The sequence below is a fragment of the Felis catus genome, chromosome X, assembly GCF_018350175.1.
Source record: "Felis catus isolate Fca126 chromosome X, F.catus_Fca126_mat1.0, whole genome shotgun sequence".
Taxonomy (NCBI): domain Eukaryota; kingdom Metazoa; phylum Chordata; class Mammalia; order Carnivora; family Felidae; genus Felis; species Felis catus.
The window spans coordinates 44,458,093-44,475,051 of NC_058386.1; the positions used below are offsets into that span (position 1 = coordinate 44,458,093).

Genomic DNA, 16,959 nt, shown 5'->3' on the forward strand with positions numbered 1-16,959 from the left:
AACTGGACATGGAACAGATGGCAGACTCCCTGGTAACCTTACAAAGCCAAATAAACTCCCTGGCAGCTGTGTCCCTCCAAAATAGTGAGCCCTCGACCTCCTCACTTCAGAAAAAGGAGGGACTTGTATCTTTCTGGGGGAGGAATGTTGCTATTTTGTAAACCAATTAGGAACAGTCAGGACTAAGGTTAAGGAACTCAGGGAAAGAATTCAACATAGACAACAGGAAAATATCAGTTAATGAAGAGGATGGCGTCTCACAGACTGGGCATCCTGTCTCCATGCCCTGGCAGGGCCCCTCCTTTCCATAATTTTACTTGTGACCATCAGCCCCTATATACTAAAACCCTGGTACATTTTATTGAAAACACTGTTGCTCGCCAAACTACAGCATGTATCTTAGCCCTCCGAGGGTACCAACCCCTAGAGCTAAAAAGTAATGCCTAAAAAAGATTTTTAAAAAGGCATCAAATGGGGAATGTTGGGGAAATGAATAAAGTTTTACACCATAAGATGGCCGATGGGACTAAAACAAGCTCTGGTCTCTAGCTTAGAGACATCTCTTCCGGGTTCTTCTTGCCCCATTTGCCACGTGTGCAAAAACCCGCCACAGATATGGAAGCTGACAACTATAAATTACCCTTCCCCCCTTCATTCAGAGCTCAGATCTTTGGAGAAATGGCCTCCTCTGAGCCCGCCAGTGTTAAATAAATCTCCGATCAACCAAGATCTCTGAGTGCTGCTTGGTTTTTCCGCCAGCATCCAGCCTGGTTCCATAACATCCCCTTCATTCAAGGAATTCTAGGCCTGTAAACTGGAAATTGATTGAGGAGTTATGAGTCTCTCTCTCTCTTATGATTCAGATTAAACTTTTGTTCATTTGATCTAAAAATTTTCCGTTTATACAGATCAAGTAAAAATTTAGTAGGTTTCCTATCAATTTCACTGGTAGGAATACAATGACCAACTAGCCAGTGGCATGTCTGAATGAGTCAGACTATTCTGATTGCTGCTTTGTCTCTGCCATCCATTACAGTAACCACACCCACTTTACCTTTGGTGGATGAATGGTACCACCTGGCCCATGACACTCCTGGATCCAATTACTCCAATTGCTTTAAGTTTCCCAATTCAATGACTGCAGTTTCTACTGTGAGATCTGACCTAAAGAAAAGAGTATTCACAGAGCTCTTCAAGGTGCTGGAGATTTTCTCAAAAATGTATTTCTCATGGTATTGGTAAAAGGTATGGCTTCAGGACTCTCCCAGTGTGGGTGAGTAGGTCTTAAATTATTCTAACGTTTCAATCTCCCTAAGCCTTTGAACACTTTCCTCTACATTAAACTGTTATGGAACTAGGCTGGAACGCTGGTAGAAAAACCAAGCGGCACTTGGAGATCTTGGTGGATCGAGATTTATTTAACACCAGCGGGTTCAGAGGAGACCTTTTCTCCAAAGATCTGAGCACCGAATGCAAGTGGGGAGGGTAATTTATAGTTGTCAGTTTCCATATCTGTGTGGGTTTTCGCGCGCACAGCAAATAAAGGAAGAAGGACACAGAGGAGGGGTCTCTAAGCTAGAGACCAGAGTTTGTTTTAGCCCCATGGCCATCTTTGGCATACTTTATTCACTTCTCCAACAAAACCAAGGCAGGTCAGGAATTTCCATTTTATTCACTGTGGGCCACTTAAAGTCTGTGCTTCAGCCAACAGACCAAACAAATTGCTTGAGTTCTTTCTAACTCTTTGAGCTGTAAAAATAAATGTGAAATCTTTGCTTAGTGGCCCATAGCAATAAATTCAGCCTGAGCCAACTTTAAGTTCATTTCACTGTTATTCCATATTCCATGGATATTCTTAGCATCCATTCCCACACATGTTCCTCAGATTTCTGTCTGTATAAATTAAAAACTCAAGTAGTTCTTTTGCAACGTAGCACACCTCCTCATGGGTCACATAGTGCCTCACCTTAAGGGGCTTCCTGGGGATGCGAATCTAGTTATAGGTCTAAAAGCAAAGAAGAGCAATGCAAGTAAGTCCTAAGGAGACTCAACATTGTAATGCATGGAAACTGCCTCAGGTGAGGCCCTTACTATTTGCTCTGGCAATGCAGGGTTAATAACCTCAGACACAGGTTAAAAGGCCATACTACTGTGAGTAGGGAGGCTACCACTGGGGGTGGGAAGACCAATTCCACTGGAGATGGGGAGATATCATCTACTGGCATATAAGACTCATCAGAATTTAGAGGCTCAATGTACACAGCTTCATCACGGCCTTCCCACACATTCCCATTCCAATTTACAGTCTCCTTTTCTTTCCCAGTCAATCTCCTTCACTTCATCAGTAGACACCCTGCAGGCTAGGGCTTCCATTGTAATTCAGCCAAGGATAAGATTCTGCATTTGATTTTTAGCAATTTCAACTGTGTGGCTACAGGAGATAAGGCACTGCTTCAGGACACAAATAGAAAATCTTAAGTCATTTATACTCAGAACTCAAATTCTTCACTTCATCTTTTTCTTTTACTACTTTGTCCAGGGACATTTGGAGAAACCAACCAATTATATTTCTTAGTTTTCAAAAAATGTTCTAAAGTATCATATACAGAGTCACTTAGCTCCTCACTCCTTATACGTGGCTAATTAGGAGTATCCAATGCAGACATTTTGCATATCTCTATAAAGAGTTTGGGAACTATCTCTCTTTACTACCGGAAATAGAGTCATTAACTTTAAATGCAATAATACTAGAAAGTCAATATTAGAAACTCAAGAATCAATTCAGAAAACTCATCCATAAAATTCATTTCCTCTAAGACCATTCTCAGTACCAGAATGTGCATTAGTCAGTGCTCTCCAGAGATACAGAACCAATAGGATATAGATAGATATAGATAAATACAAAAGCATATTTATTATAGGAATTGGCTCATGTGATTGTGAGGCTAGAAGTCTCACAGTTTGCTGTCTGCAAGGCTGGAGAAAAAGGAAAGAGTGCTATGATTCAGTACGAGTATGAAAGCTTAAGAATCTTAGGGCTGATGGTGTAAGTCGCAGTCCAAGTCTGAAAGCCTAAGAACCAGGAACATTGATGTCTGAGGGCAAAAGATGGATGTCTCAGATCAAGCAGAGAGCAAATTCTCATTCTACCTTTTTGTTTTCTTTAGGACCACAACAAATTGGATGATGCCTATCTTCATTGATAAGGGCAATCTTCTTTACTCAGTCTACTGATTCAAATGTTAATCTCCTCTGGAAACACTGTTACAGGCAAACCCAGAAATAATGTTATACAAGCTACCTGGGCATACCTTACCCAAGTCAATTTGACACATAAAATGAACCATCACACCAGTGAAGCCACAAGAGCCTTAAATTTTATTTGAAGAAAATACTTTTGATTTGTTGTTTTATTTCTTTGTTGTCCTTAGAAAATTACTACAAGGGGCTCCTGGGTGGTTAATTGCTTGAGTGTCCAAGTCTTGATTTTGGCTCAGGTCATGATCTTGTGGTCATGGGATCAAGCCCCTTTTTGGGCTCTGTGCTGATAGGGTGAAGCCTGCTTGGGATTCTCTGTCTTTCTGTCTCCGTCTCTCTCTCTGAAAGAAAGAAAGAAAGAAAGAAAGAAAGAAAGAAAGAAAGAAAGAAAGAAAGAAAGAAAGAAAATTCCTTTAATACATATAAGATATTCATGTTATCTGTTTCTTCTTCTTAAGGGGCAGCAGGTGCCTGTAGCTTCTTGTTCTCTTGGTGTCTTGTGAAGACTGTGCTTGGGCTGGGACATAGCTGAAGGTTAAGCATTGCTGTGCTGTATCAAAAGGATCCCATATCCTACTATGCTCCCATCTTATGAGGCAAGTGTGAGAGTTGCATTTCACATGATAAGTAATACATAAGTTGACCTCAACCACCAAGCAGTATGAGCTTAGATGCCAGCTCTTTATACCAACTCAGGAAAATGGTAGCTGCCCTGAATCTGTAGAACTTGCTCGATGTCCCACTCTCACCCTTGGTCCCGTTGAAATTTAAATTGTTTTCTAGATCCTCTTGTTTGAAAGAAAGGAAGTTCTTGTCATGTGGGAAACTGCAGCACTCCCACAGGTAGAACAGCTGCCGGCAGTCCTAAATCTTAACTCCTTGCTTGGCAGCCCAGAGAGAGTTCCTGGAGTCATGCATGAGACAATTCTTGTTTTTATAATGTCTTTCTTTTTTTAATGTTTATTTATTTAGTTAGTTAGTTATTTTAAAAGAGAGCATGTGTGCATGCAAGCAGGGGTGGGGCAGAGAGACATGGAGAGAGAGAGAATGCCAAGCAGGCTCCATCCATGCTGGCAGTGCAGAGCCTGATGTGGGGCTCAAACTCACAAACTGTGAGATCATCACCTGAGCTGAAATCAAGAGTGGGACACTTAACCAACTGAGCCACCCAGGTGCCCCTACAATGTCTTTTGTACATTCTGCTACTTCCTGTGTGTCACCAGAGCTGCTTCACAACTAGCTTTCATCCAAATCCAATTGTGGCCCTCAAATAAGTTGGGAAGCAGTTATCTCCCACAAGAATGGTAGGAGAAGGCTGAAGATTGGCATCAGACAGAAATCTGCCCTTTGAAGTGGACTGGAACAATTCAGAAATAAAGCCCAGGTCCTCATGAACCATAGCTATCTAGCCATCTGATGGCATGAATTTGACTATTTGCTGGTTAGGTGCTCACAGAAGTCTAAATCCAGAAATCACTATCTCCCATTCTTTGAGCACGCAAGTGCACTGCATTAATAACTAGTGTTAAGAGAAAAAAAGCAAGTAAAATTCAGTAATGATAGTGGCCTTGCTAAGAAGATAAAAAAAATATAAAAGATAAAAGATAAATGACAGACCAAGGATTATGATTAGACTCTCTTAAAAATTTTTTTTGAAGAAATGCAATTTCTATTCAACCTGCTTTTTAGGGGGAGAGAGAGAGAGAGACTAAGAAACCTCCCTTACACCACTCAAGGTATTTCCTTAAAAGAAACCTGTCTGGGTGGAATACTTAAGAGTCAGTTCAACAACATATCCTAATTTATTTTCAAAATGCTACTTTCTGATTAGGGCCCCCTTCTTGTCCTTTCCTTTCACATACTACTTCTCACAGGAAACTGGTAAGTTATACAAAAGTAATAAGAAAGGAAATCTGCACACAGCTCCCTGTTTATGGAGTTCATACTCCACTGGATTCCTCAACATAACTTCACTAATCCAGGAATCTCTTTCCTAAGAAGATAAAAATTGTAAATAACTCTTATTCATTCCAGGAACTACCTACAAGACCCATTGACTCTTCAGTAAAAAGTGCCAAGTGACATTTTTCAACCTTATGACTCTTTGAATCATTTGTCTTAAAACTTTTGCCTCACTGTGTTCACTAAACCCAAACCACTCTATTATGATTGTTAACCAATCCTAACTACACCCTCCCCTGACATTTGAAGACCTGCTCTATACCAACTTCAAATCTGAATAAATATCTGTCCTGCTCTGCCACCTCAAGACTCTGCTAAGACTCTGTCCAGGTAGTGATCTCCCTGACAGTGTTATGCAATAATGTCAGTTTCACTTAGCAAACTGGTTGATATTTTGGAAGTACAGTATATGAGGAGCATAGTTATGCTGCTTTATGCCATGTGACAGTGGAAAACACTGCCACAGTGTATTCAGATAGTGACTGAAAACCCAGAAGCATAGAAGAAAATGATTAATCTAAGCATGTATAAAAATAAATAGTAAGATACTTAATACCTATTTCTGTCACGTTTTTCTGAGAAACATTCATCACTAAGGGTAACCTGGGGCTGTCTGTCCCCAAATTTTCTGGATGCATAGGAAAAACTGGATAGGAAGAAAAAATCACTCTTCACGCCTCTTTTCTCCTTCTCAGGGGACCCTGTAGTTCTGAGTCTCAGTGGCAACCTCTAGCAAACCTCAACCCACACTTCACGTGCCCCAATCAGTGCTCATGACACTTGCTGTGTATGTCAGTTGCCGCACATACACCTTGCTACCCGCGTTCTGTGAGTGGAGCTGAGGCGGAGGTGGTCCTGTTCCTTCTGTCTTGATTGTTTGTCACTATCTCACGCTCTACTGGTAAGCCCACAAATCTTTCTAGGAATTTAAGCGTGAGTGAATTTAAGCATGAATGAGTGTGAGGAGAGAGCCAGTGGGCCTCAGGAAAGTCCCCGTGGCACATTCTGTGGCCTCCCAAGAAGGAAGTTTCTGGAGGCGGTCATCCTTCTCCTCACAGGCATTGTGACCGCCATGGCCTCGTTATGGTGGGGGATAGGGGGGTGGGACAAGGGAGGACTGTGGGCTGGAGGTAAGGGGTCAGGTAAAGATAGGGGTGCGACTTGGGGTATTATTTGAGGTATCTGAGTCCCAGAAGTACCTGGAACTGCCGGCAGAGCACGGAAGCTGGGTTCCTCACTGGAGCCCTGGGCAGGGAGGCAGGTGTGCAGTAAAAAACAGGTCTAGATACGGGGAACGCTGTGGAGTTGTAACTGCATCTCCGAGACTTGTGATGTACCACGCAAAGTGCAAAGGAGGACGGGACCCTTTGGTCTGTATTGCAGTTAGACATCTCAGCCCTCCTAGTGTGAAGACAGCCAACCATATATCCTGGGAATTATTTTGAAAGTATTCTCAAAGTTAAAAAAAGTAAATAAAAGAAAGCATTTAGCCATGGTAGTGGTATAGCTATTCTCTTGCATACATTTTCCAAATAGCAATATTCTACTTTCAGGGTGAAATATGAGTAGGCATGTAAGATCAAGATCCAAATCTAAGCAAAGAGATGATCTAGAGTCTAACCAGCAAGCTGCACCTGTGATTGTGAGTACTTCAATATTTGATGTTTTCATTAACCAGAAATTTATTTTTCTGAAAATTTTGTTGAACTACTGTAGATACAGTAATAAGTTTTCTCAGGTGATAATAGGAGGGAAACATTGATCCAGGAGAATTCCAACCTGGTGTTGCCTGTGGAAATACACCCTGTGACTTCTTCCCCCACGTTTTTAAAAAATGGATTGCATGCATCTATTCTAGCATAGTTTAAAATAGCCTCCAACTCTTAAATATAGACAACAGAGGGTTGCTGCAGAGGTTGTGGTGGGGGATGGGCTAAATGAGTAAGGGGCATTAAGGAAGACACTTGTTGGGATGAGCACTGGGTGTTATACATAGGGGATGAATCACTGGAATCTACTCCTGAAATCATTGTTGCACTATATCCTAACTAACTTGGATGTAAATAAATAAATAAGTAATAAAATAGCCTCCAAAGTTCTTGTGGGAAACTCTTCTTCAGTAGTCATTCTATGGGAAGAGTAACTTCAGTAAGAATAAGTATATAGAATCTGGTTTTTTAAATGCCCTTATGGGTGCCTGGGTGGCTCAGTCCATCAAGCCTCAGACTTTCGCTCAGGACATGATCTCACGGTTCATGGATTTGAGCCCTGCGTCGGGCTCTGTGCTGACAGCTCAGAGCCTGGAGACTGCTTCGGATTCTGTGTGTCTCTCTCTCTCTTCCCCTCCCCTGCTCGTGCTCTGTCTCTTTCTCTCAAAAATAACTACACATTAAAAAATTTTAAATGCCTTTATACTTATTTATGACTAGATATATCTATGTATTATGTGATTCATATTGTTGGCATGTATTAACAACACAACTTTTTATTTGCACGTGCACACACACACACACACACACACACACACACATACACCTCTAGGTACAATAGCCTAGTGATGAGCAACCTCAACAAGAGAAGGCACCAACTGAGAGCCAGGATATTATACCCAATCACAAGGAAGAAAATGAAGGAGCACCTGTGGTTCAAGGTGAAGGGAAAGGGAGGAAGAATTCTATGGGAACAGGGAGCATATGTGGGCATCATGCATTATGACATAACAACAGGAGGAAAGAAATTACAGGTTACCAATTACTGAAAATTGGCTGAAAATGTGAAGAGACTATACTTAGAAGCTTTGGGTAATCCTTCACTCTAATGAATTTGCCTTTTTTCTATAAGATTGGTTTTTTGTGTGCTTAAAAATACAGACCTTGCTAAAGCCAAGGAAACTGTAAAAAAAATGCACATTATTTCAGTAGTTTTATATGTTCTTCTCAGAACATTGTGTGACCTTTTTAGTCATTGTATCAAAAGTGTAAGTAACTTAAAAAAAAGTGTAAGCAACTTTTACCAACATGTGCAAAGTGCCAAGTCAGCATAGCATATAACACCTGGAATAAAGGCCATTTGTATAGGGATGGTAGCCTCATTTCATGAGAAAGCCTCAGGGATTCTGGTTTGCCAAAGAGCATTTAACTCATGGGGGCATAATTCACATTTCATTCCAACATTTATGTTATTCTTATCATCTGTGTTGTTGTACAAAAAGTGAATGAAATCTTGCCATTTGCAATGATGTTAGAGAATATTATGCTAAGCACAATAAGGCAGTCAGAGAAAGAGAAATACCATATGATTTCACTCATATGTGGAATTTAAGAAACAAAACAGATGAACAGAGGGGGAAAAAGAGGGGTAAACCAGGAAACAGACTCTTAACTATAGAGAACAAACTGAGGGTTACTGAAAGGGAGGTGGGCAGGGGAATGGGTTAAATAAGTGATGAGTATTAAGGAGCGCACTTGTTATGATGAGCACTGGGTGTTGTGTGTAAGTGATCAATCACTAGATTCTACACCTGAAACTAATATTACACTGTATGTTAACTAACTGGAATTTAGGTAAAAACTTGAAGAAAAAAAAAAACAAAAAAAGTGAATGGTTTTGTATAAAATGCTTAATATTCAAATGTGTCTGTACCATAAAGTAGCTTAGTACTGGCTCAGGAATAAATGCAGTTTAGTGGAGCAGGAGAGAAAATCCAGAAAAGAGTTCAATGAATGATAGCCACTATTTCCTTTTATTGATGGTTCAATATGGCAACTATGGTAATAGCTAGATAATTTAGAATACTGACATATAGCTAACTATATTAGTATGGTTTTTAAAGTGGCTTTAGAAAATGTCTAAACACTTGGGTTATTAGGAAATTCAAAAGTACCTTGTAATTATCAAACAACCAGTTATTTTTGATACTTTGTTCTAAATAGGGCTTATTTATGGAAAGTTACATATAGGGTCTTTGCACTTTAATATAGCTAATTTTAACAACATAAGTTTCAGGTTACCCCAAAAGGGGATGTATGTCACTTCTATAAGATTTGTCATAGGCCCACAAATGCACATGGTTAATCCTTCAGAAATTACATTTTAATTGTAATTAAAATACTATCCATGGTGTAGGCTTCAGATTTCTTAGATAGCTGATGGTCTCTCCTCTTAGCACAGTATGGTAATATATGATGGAAATGTAGATGTAGTGTGGTTTATCTTTAGATTGTCATTTAAAATAGTTTCATATTACAGGAAAACAAAGATGTGAAGTCCATTGTTCCATCATATTTATTATCACACTAGTCTAAGGATTTTATTTCATATATCTAAAGGAATAAATCTCTTTTCCTTATTTATATGTCATGTTCATTGCTTAAATTGTTAACTTTTTTTTTAAGGGCCCGATCTGGAAGCTGATCTCCAGAAACTGGCTCCGCCAAAGACTTGCAGTAAGGGTAGAGCTGGTACGAATGTCAAGAGGGCAAGTTTACTAAATTTAGAGCCCATTAAAATGCCAGAAGCAGGTATGTTATCCATTAAGAATGCAAAGTATGTGGTTTAGTTTTATAGAATATTATATCATTAATAATATAGATGTAATATTATTTTTACTTTAATAAAAACAGTTGCATTTTAAATCCTTTCCCTAATGAAACCTCAAATGACTAAATAATAAAATGGTAAGGGATAGTCAAGTTTATTACTGTTCACAAAATAAAGATTATTTGAAAGGTAATTCAGACCCTAAATGCCTGACTGCCTTACTTTAAAGACTATCAGATCTAGAAGCAAATTGGGTCAAAACCATTTTGGGCTATGAAATATAAAAACATTTTCTTACTTTTAAGTACTTTAACCAATAGGTATTAATTTTCAGATTCTTTATCATTTCTGCATTTGTAATAAATGCAGCTTGTGGGAAATATGCTGAGGCACTAAAGTAGGTTCTACTACCAGGTCTAACATAATTTGTGTGATTCTGGGAGAATCCCCTAACTTCTAAATCTACCTTTACTGCTATATAATTAGTGAATTCAAGTCAGATATATTAAAGTCATTTTTAATGCTTGTTTTTACATTCTCTACTTCTGTTGGATAGCATGCATAGAATACAAAAATGTTCTGTTTTGCATGAATTATTGTGTTAAATCATCTTGGGTCAAATTATAACATCTGCAGTGATATTTCATTGCTACTAAGGTAATGAATAAACACTGCTTGATGATTGTTTTTCTATATGGAGACCTGAATAGCTATAAGTAGGCTCTGTCAAATTCTGAATTCTCCTGGCTCTTAAAAAACAATTGTGTTTTAGGTCCTTTTTCCCAATGAAGCCTCAAATGACTAAATAATAAAATGGCAAGAGAACGTCAACTTTCTGGTATCTGTGGCTGGTCAAGTAGACAGAGTGCATGTAGTCACTGATGCTTAAGATGGGTGTAAAATATCTGTGCTTCATGACCTACTGCCCCTAATAAAAATGTGAACACTGTGATACAATCACTGATAGCTGTATCAAACGTGGCATTTTGTAAGTTTCTGTCTTGAGACATAAATTGATAAGATTGGAAATTTAAAGTCTGTAACTTTAATAATTACTGATTAATCAACTTATGTTTTATGTATGTGTTTTCCAAATTGATGACCATTATGAAGAGCTTCTGAATTTATTTTTTAAGTTTATTTATTTCTTAGAGAAAGCGAGTGAGTGAGCACGAATGGGCACGAGCATGAGCAGGGGAGGGACAGAGAGTGAGGAGACAGAGAATCCCAAGTAGGCTCTGCATTGCCAGTGCAGAGACCGATGCGGGGCTCGAACTCCCAAACCTCGAGATCATGACCTGAACCAAAATCAAAAGTCGGATGCCTACCCACCTGAGCCACTAGGCACGCCCCTCAAGCTTGTCCTTTAAATTCAGAAACTTGGGACATCTGGGTGGCTCAGTCATTTAAGAGTCTGACTCTTGGTTTCAGCTCAGGTCATGATCTCACTGTGGATTCAGGCCCTGCGTCCAGCTTTGCACTGACAATGCAGAGCCTGCTTGGGATTCTCTCTCTCTCCCTCTCTCTCTGTTCCTATCCTGCTCACACTGTCTCTCTCAAAATAAATTAAAAAAATAAAACTGCCTTTTAGTAAGTTCCATCCATTTAGTGTGTTTTGAACTTGAACAGCCTTTTTGTTTCCTTGTACCAATAGAAAGAGTGATGTGTTTTAATAAGTTCCATTCATTTAGTGTGTTTTGAACTTGAACAGCCTTTTTGTTTCCTTGTACCAATAGAAAGAGTGATGTGTTTAAAAATATTGGTTAGGGGTGCCTGGGTGGCTCAGTTAGTTAAGCGTCCAACTTCAGCTCAGGTCATGATCTTGCAGTTTGTGGGTTTGCACCCCGCATTGGGCTCTGGGCTGACAGCTCAGAGCCTGGAGCCTGCTTCAGATTCTGTGTCTCCCTCTCTTTCTGCCCCTCCCCTGCTCATGCTCTGTCTCTCTTGGTCTCTCAAAAATAAATAAATGTATTCCCTAATAATTGCTTGTATTTCTGAGGGATTGGTTGTAAATTCTATTTTCATTCATGATTTCATCTATTTGGGCCATCTCCCTTTTAGAGAAGCCTGGCTAGAGGTTTATCAATTTTGTTTATTTTTTCAAAAAACCAACTCTTGGTTTCATTGATCTGTTCTACAGTATTTTTAGATTCTATAGTGTTTATTTCTGCTCTGATCTTTATTATTTCTCTTCCTCTGCTGGGTTTGGGGTGTCTTTGCTGTTCTGCTTCTATTTCCTTTAGGTGTGCTGTTAGATTTTGTATTTGGGATTTTTCTTGTTTCTGGAGATAGGCCTGGATTTCAATGCATTTTCCTCTCAGGACTGCCTTCGCTGCATCCCAAAGAGTATGGATTGTTGTATTTTCATCTTCATTTGTTTCCATATATTTTTAAATTTCTTTTCTAATTGCCTGGTTGACCCATTCATTCTTTAGTAGGGTGTTCTTTAACCTCCATGCTTTTGGAGGTTTCCCAGACTTTTCCCTGTGGTTGACTTCAAGTTTCATAGCATTGTGGTCTGAAAGTGCGCATGGTATTGATCTCAATTCTTTTATACTTATGAAGGGCTGTTTTGTGACCCAGTATGTGGTCTATCTTGGAGAATGTTCCATGTGCACTCGAGAAGAAAGTATATTCTGTTGCTTTGGGATGCAGAGTTCTAAATATATCTGTCAAGTCCTTCTGATCCAATGTATCCTTCAGGGAGAACTGGGAGAACTGGACAGCAACATGCAGAAGAATGAAACTAGACCACTTTCTTACACCATTCACAAAAATAAACTCAAAATGGATAAAGGAACTGAATGTGAGACAGGAAACCATCAAAACCCTAGAGGAGAAAGCAGGAAAAAACCTCTCTGACCTCAGCTGCAGCAATTGCTTACTTGACACATCTCCAAAGACAAGGGAATTAAAAGCAAAAATGAACTATTGGGACCTCATCAAGATAAAAAGCTTCTGCACTGCACAGGAAACAATCCACAAAACTAAAAGGTAACCAACGGAATGGGAAAAGATATTTGCAAATGACATATTAGACAAAGGGCTAGTATCCAAAATCTATAAAGAGCACACCAAACTCCACACCCAAAAAACCAATAATCCAGTGAAGAAATGGGCAGAAAACGTGAATACACACTTCTCTAAAGAAGACATCCAGATGGCCAACAGACACATGAAAAGATGCTCAACGTCACTCCTCATCAGGGAAATAAAAATCAAAACCACACTCAGATACCACCTCACGCCAGTCAGAGTGGCCAAAATGAACAAATCAGGAGACTATAGATGCTGGTGAGGATGTGGAGACACGGGAACCCTCTTGCACTGTTGGTGGGAATGCAAACTGGTGCAGCCGCTCTGGAAAACAGTGTGGAGGTTCCTCAAAAGATTAAAAATAGATATACCCTATGACCCAGAAATAGCACTGCTAGGAATTTACCCAAGGGATACAGGAGTGCTGACGCAGAGGGGCACTTGTACCGCAGTGTGTATAGCAACACTTTCAACAATAGTCAAATTATGGAAAGAGCCTAAATGTCCATCAATTGACGAATGGATAAAGAAGTTGTGGTTTATATACACAATGGAATACTACTTGGCAATGAGAAAGAATGAAATATGGCCTTTTGTAGCAACGTGGATGGAACTGGAGAGTGTTATGCTCAGTGAAATAAGTCATAGAGAGAAAGACAGATACCATATGTTTTCATTCTTATGTGGATCATGAGAAACTTAACAGAAGACCATGGGGGAAGGGAAGGAAAACAAAGTTAGAGAGGGAGGGAGCCAAACCATAAGAGACTCTTAAAAACTGAGAATATACTGAGGGTTGATGGAGAGGGGGGTGTGGGTGATGGGCATTGAGGAGGGCACCTTTTGGAAGGACCACTGGGTGTTGTATGGAAACCAATTTGACAATAAATTTCATATAAAAATAAAGCAAAAAAAAAGTAAAGATAAATAAATGTAAAAAAAAAAATTAAATATCGGTTAAATATATGCCTGGAAATCTATCTTATAAATCCAAAACAGTAGTAGTTATTGTAGATCTTTAATATGATATAAATAAAATTCTGCTAAGTAATGTTCTTAACTGTTTTGCTTACCTTACAGGTGAAGGACAATCACAGGTTTAAAGGAAGACCAGCTGAAACCATCCATGTTGGATGGATATTTCACTGTTAAAATTCTCTCGATAAAGTTTTACAACTTTCTCCACAGAATCATGTCAATGTTTTGTTAAACTTATTTCTAAGCATTTGATGCTATTGGAAATTATATCATTATTTCATTTATTTATTGTCCTGAGAGAGAGAGTATTTATTAGCATCTGCTTTGTAATTTTAATGTCTTTTTTTATTCAAGTATAATTAACATTCAGTGTTATATTAGTTTCAAGTGTACAGTATAATGATTCAACAGTTCCATATATCACCTGGTGCTCAGCAAGATAAGTCTACTCTTAATCCCCTTTACCTATTTCACCCATCCCCCCACCCACATCTGCCCTGACAACCATCAGTTTGTTCTCTGTATATGAGTCTGTTTTTTTATTTGTCTCCTTTTTCTTTGTTGGTTTTGTTCATTTTACCTTTTACATTGTGATTTATTTGGTATCTACAGATATATTTGTAAATTGATGTTCTCTCCAGCAACTTTGCTGAATATGCATTTTAATTTCAAAACTTTATGTCTAGCTCTTTTTTGGTTTTCTAAATACACGATCATATAATCATTGAATACTAACAGCTGGTTTCTTCTCTTTTAAATATTATGACCTTTTTTTTCCCTTCTCTCATTATACAACACTGGACAGACATACCCAGTACAATGTTGAATAGAATTGTAATAATGGACACCCTTGTCTTATTCCTGATAAAAAAATGGAAATTTGTAAAGCTAGCCATGTTTACTGTGTAGTAAAGATAGCTTCATTCTAATCCTAGTTTGCTAAGAATATTTATCTTTGATATATGTCGACTTTCAACAAATACTTGTAGTGCATTTATTGAGATGATCATGGATTTTTTTCTCCTTTAATCTGTTAATGTGGTGAATTAAATAGGTAAACTCCTATGTTTTAACCAACCATACATTACTAGGGGAAAAATGGTCGCGAGATATTTTTTCTGAATAAGTCTTAATAATTTGTTGAGAATTTTTTTGTATGTCCTCATGAGTGACATGAATCTATATTTTTGTTTTTATGTACTCTCTTGGACTTTGGTATCAAGGTAACACTAGCTTCATAAAATGAGTTGGTATGTAAAACCTCTTTTCTACTCCCTGGAACTGAAGACTCTGAAAGGCTGTGAGTAACACGGAGCTAGACTTTCCCATGTTTAGCTGTTTTTTTTTTTTCTTTTTCTTTTTGGTATATGATTTCATTCATTCATTCATTCACTTGTTTATTCATTCAACATAGACATGCATGTTCATTTCACATAAAGTGCTAATATTGTCTGTTTGTAGGGGGTGGAATTTAGGATGCAGGGTAGAGGAGGTAGAAGAGGGAACTCAGAATGCAGGTATAAAGATGCCTCTTGTGGGGTGATGGTCAGCATCTGTAATGCATAGCCACAATTGCCACATGTGGTTGAATAACTCCAATAGTATCCATGATGCCAGTTCAGAGGTGTTTTCCATGTTAGCTGAATTGCATCCCCTTTTTATTACTGTACCCTTGTCTGAAGGGAAGCTCCAGGTTCCTATCTTTTCAAGCTTTGCAAGGTGCCCATCCTTCCTGCAAGATACCTCTAATGATGCTGTCACCACGCAAGCTACCTGCTCCTGTTTCAATGCTGATACTAATCTATACCCAGAAAGCTAAATGTCATGGCTCTGTTAACTTGCCTAGATAATTTTGACCTGTGCTATATGGTTGTGAATGGCCAACCAACCCAGAGTTGTGTACAGTTGTGACAGTAACTCTATTTATTGAGTTTTTTTAATGTTTGTTTATTTTTGAGAGAGAGAGAAACAGAATGTAGTGGGGAAGGAGCAGAGAGAATGGAGACACAGAATCTGAAGCAAGCTCCAGGCTCTGAGCTGTCAGCACAGAGCCCGATGTGGGACTTGGACCCACAAACCATGAAATCATGACCTGAGCTGAAGGCAGACACTCAACCAACTGAGCCACCCAGGTACCACTTGAGTTCTTTAATAATAACAGGGGTTCTTATAAAAACTCATATTTGTAAGATGTGTACTAAGTTAGCTACCTTTTTGTCCTAAGTTTCATACATTTATGACCTCATTTAAACCTCACAAAAAGGCAGGTCAGAGTGAGCAAAACTTCTGACTCCAGTAAGCAGCAGATTTGGGGATTCAAGTTCTCTCAGTTAGAAGCCTTGCTATTTCTCAAAGTAAATATTTCTGAAAATGTTGAATCCAGGAAAGCCGACAGTGTACATGATGACTCTCATGGTAATCTGATGTTTTCATAAAAATTTATAGTAATTTTTTCACCATTTGACATAAAAGATTTTGTTATTCTCCATTAAAATATTTTAATAAGAGCATAAATTACTATGCTATAGAGAAAGAGAACTAGAATACTAAAGCAATTTGGAACGGTTTGTATGGAGAAAGAGAAACGAACTGATGTCACAAGCCCCTATGGCAGAAGACCACAACATCTGCAAAATTTCTGACCTCTCTTCAAAAGTTATTTAAAGGCAGGGAGGGAAAAGGCACAAATCTCTTTTTCCCCCTAAATACATCTCCATCAGCCTAACAATCATCACATCTCAGAAGTGCCTCCAGAGGCTAGTTCTATTACTCAGCACAATACAAGATTAAATAACAATAGCCAAATTATGGAAGAAGCCTAAATGTCCATCAATTGATGAATGGATAAAGAAATTGTGGTTTATATATGCAATGGAATATTACGTGGCAATGAGAAAAAATGAAATATGGCCTTTTGTAGCATTGTGGATGGAACTGGAGAGTGTTATGCTCAGTGAAATAAGTCATGCAGAGAAAGACAGATACCATATGTCTTCACTCTTATGTGTATCCTGAGAAATTTAACAGAAGACCATGGGAGAGGGGAAGGAAAAAAAAAAGAGGGAGGGAGCCAAAGCATGAGACTCTTAAAAACTGAGAACAAACTGAGGGTTGATGGGGGGTAGGAGGGAGGGGAGGGTGGGTGATGGGTATTGAGCAGGGCACCTGTTGGGATGAGCACTGGGT

At 38.9% G+C, this 16,959-nt stretch overlaps 1 long non-coding RNA gene across 1 annotated transcript; it reads left to right on the plus strand.

Moving 5' to 3' along the window:
• The first annotated feature begins 5,683 nt into the window (after nt 1–5,683).
• Nucleotides 5,684–14,883, plus strand: LOC123383415. The gene is made up of 4 exons (XR_006593122.1): nt 5,684–6,121; nt 6,774–6,862; nt 9,615–9,740; nt 13,876–14,883. It is a non-coding gene; the product is annotated as an uncharacterized LOC123383415 (long non-coding RNA).
• The last annotated feature ends 2,076 nt before the right edge of the window (nt 14,884–16,959 follow it).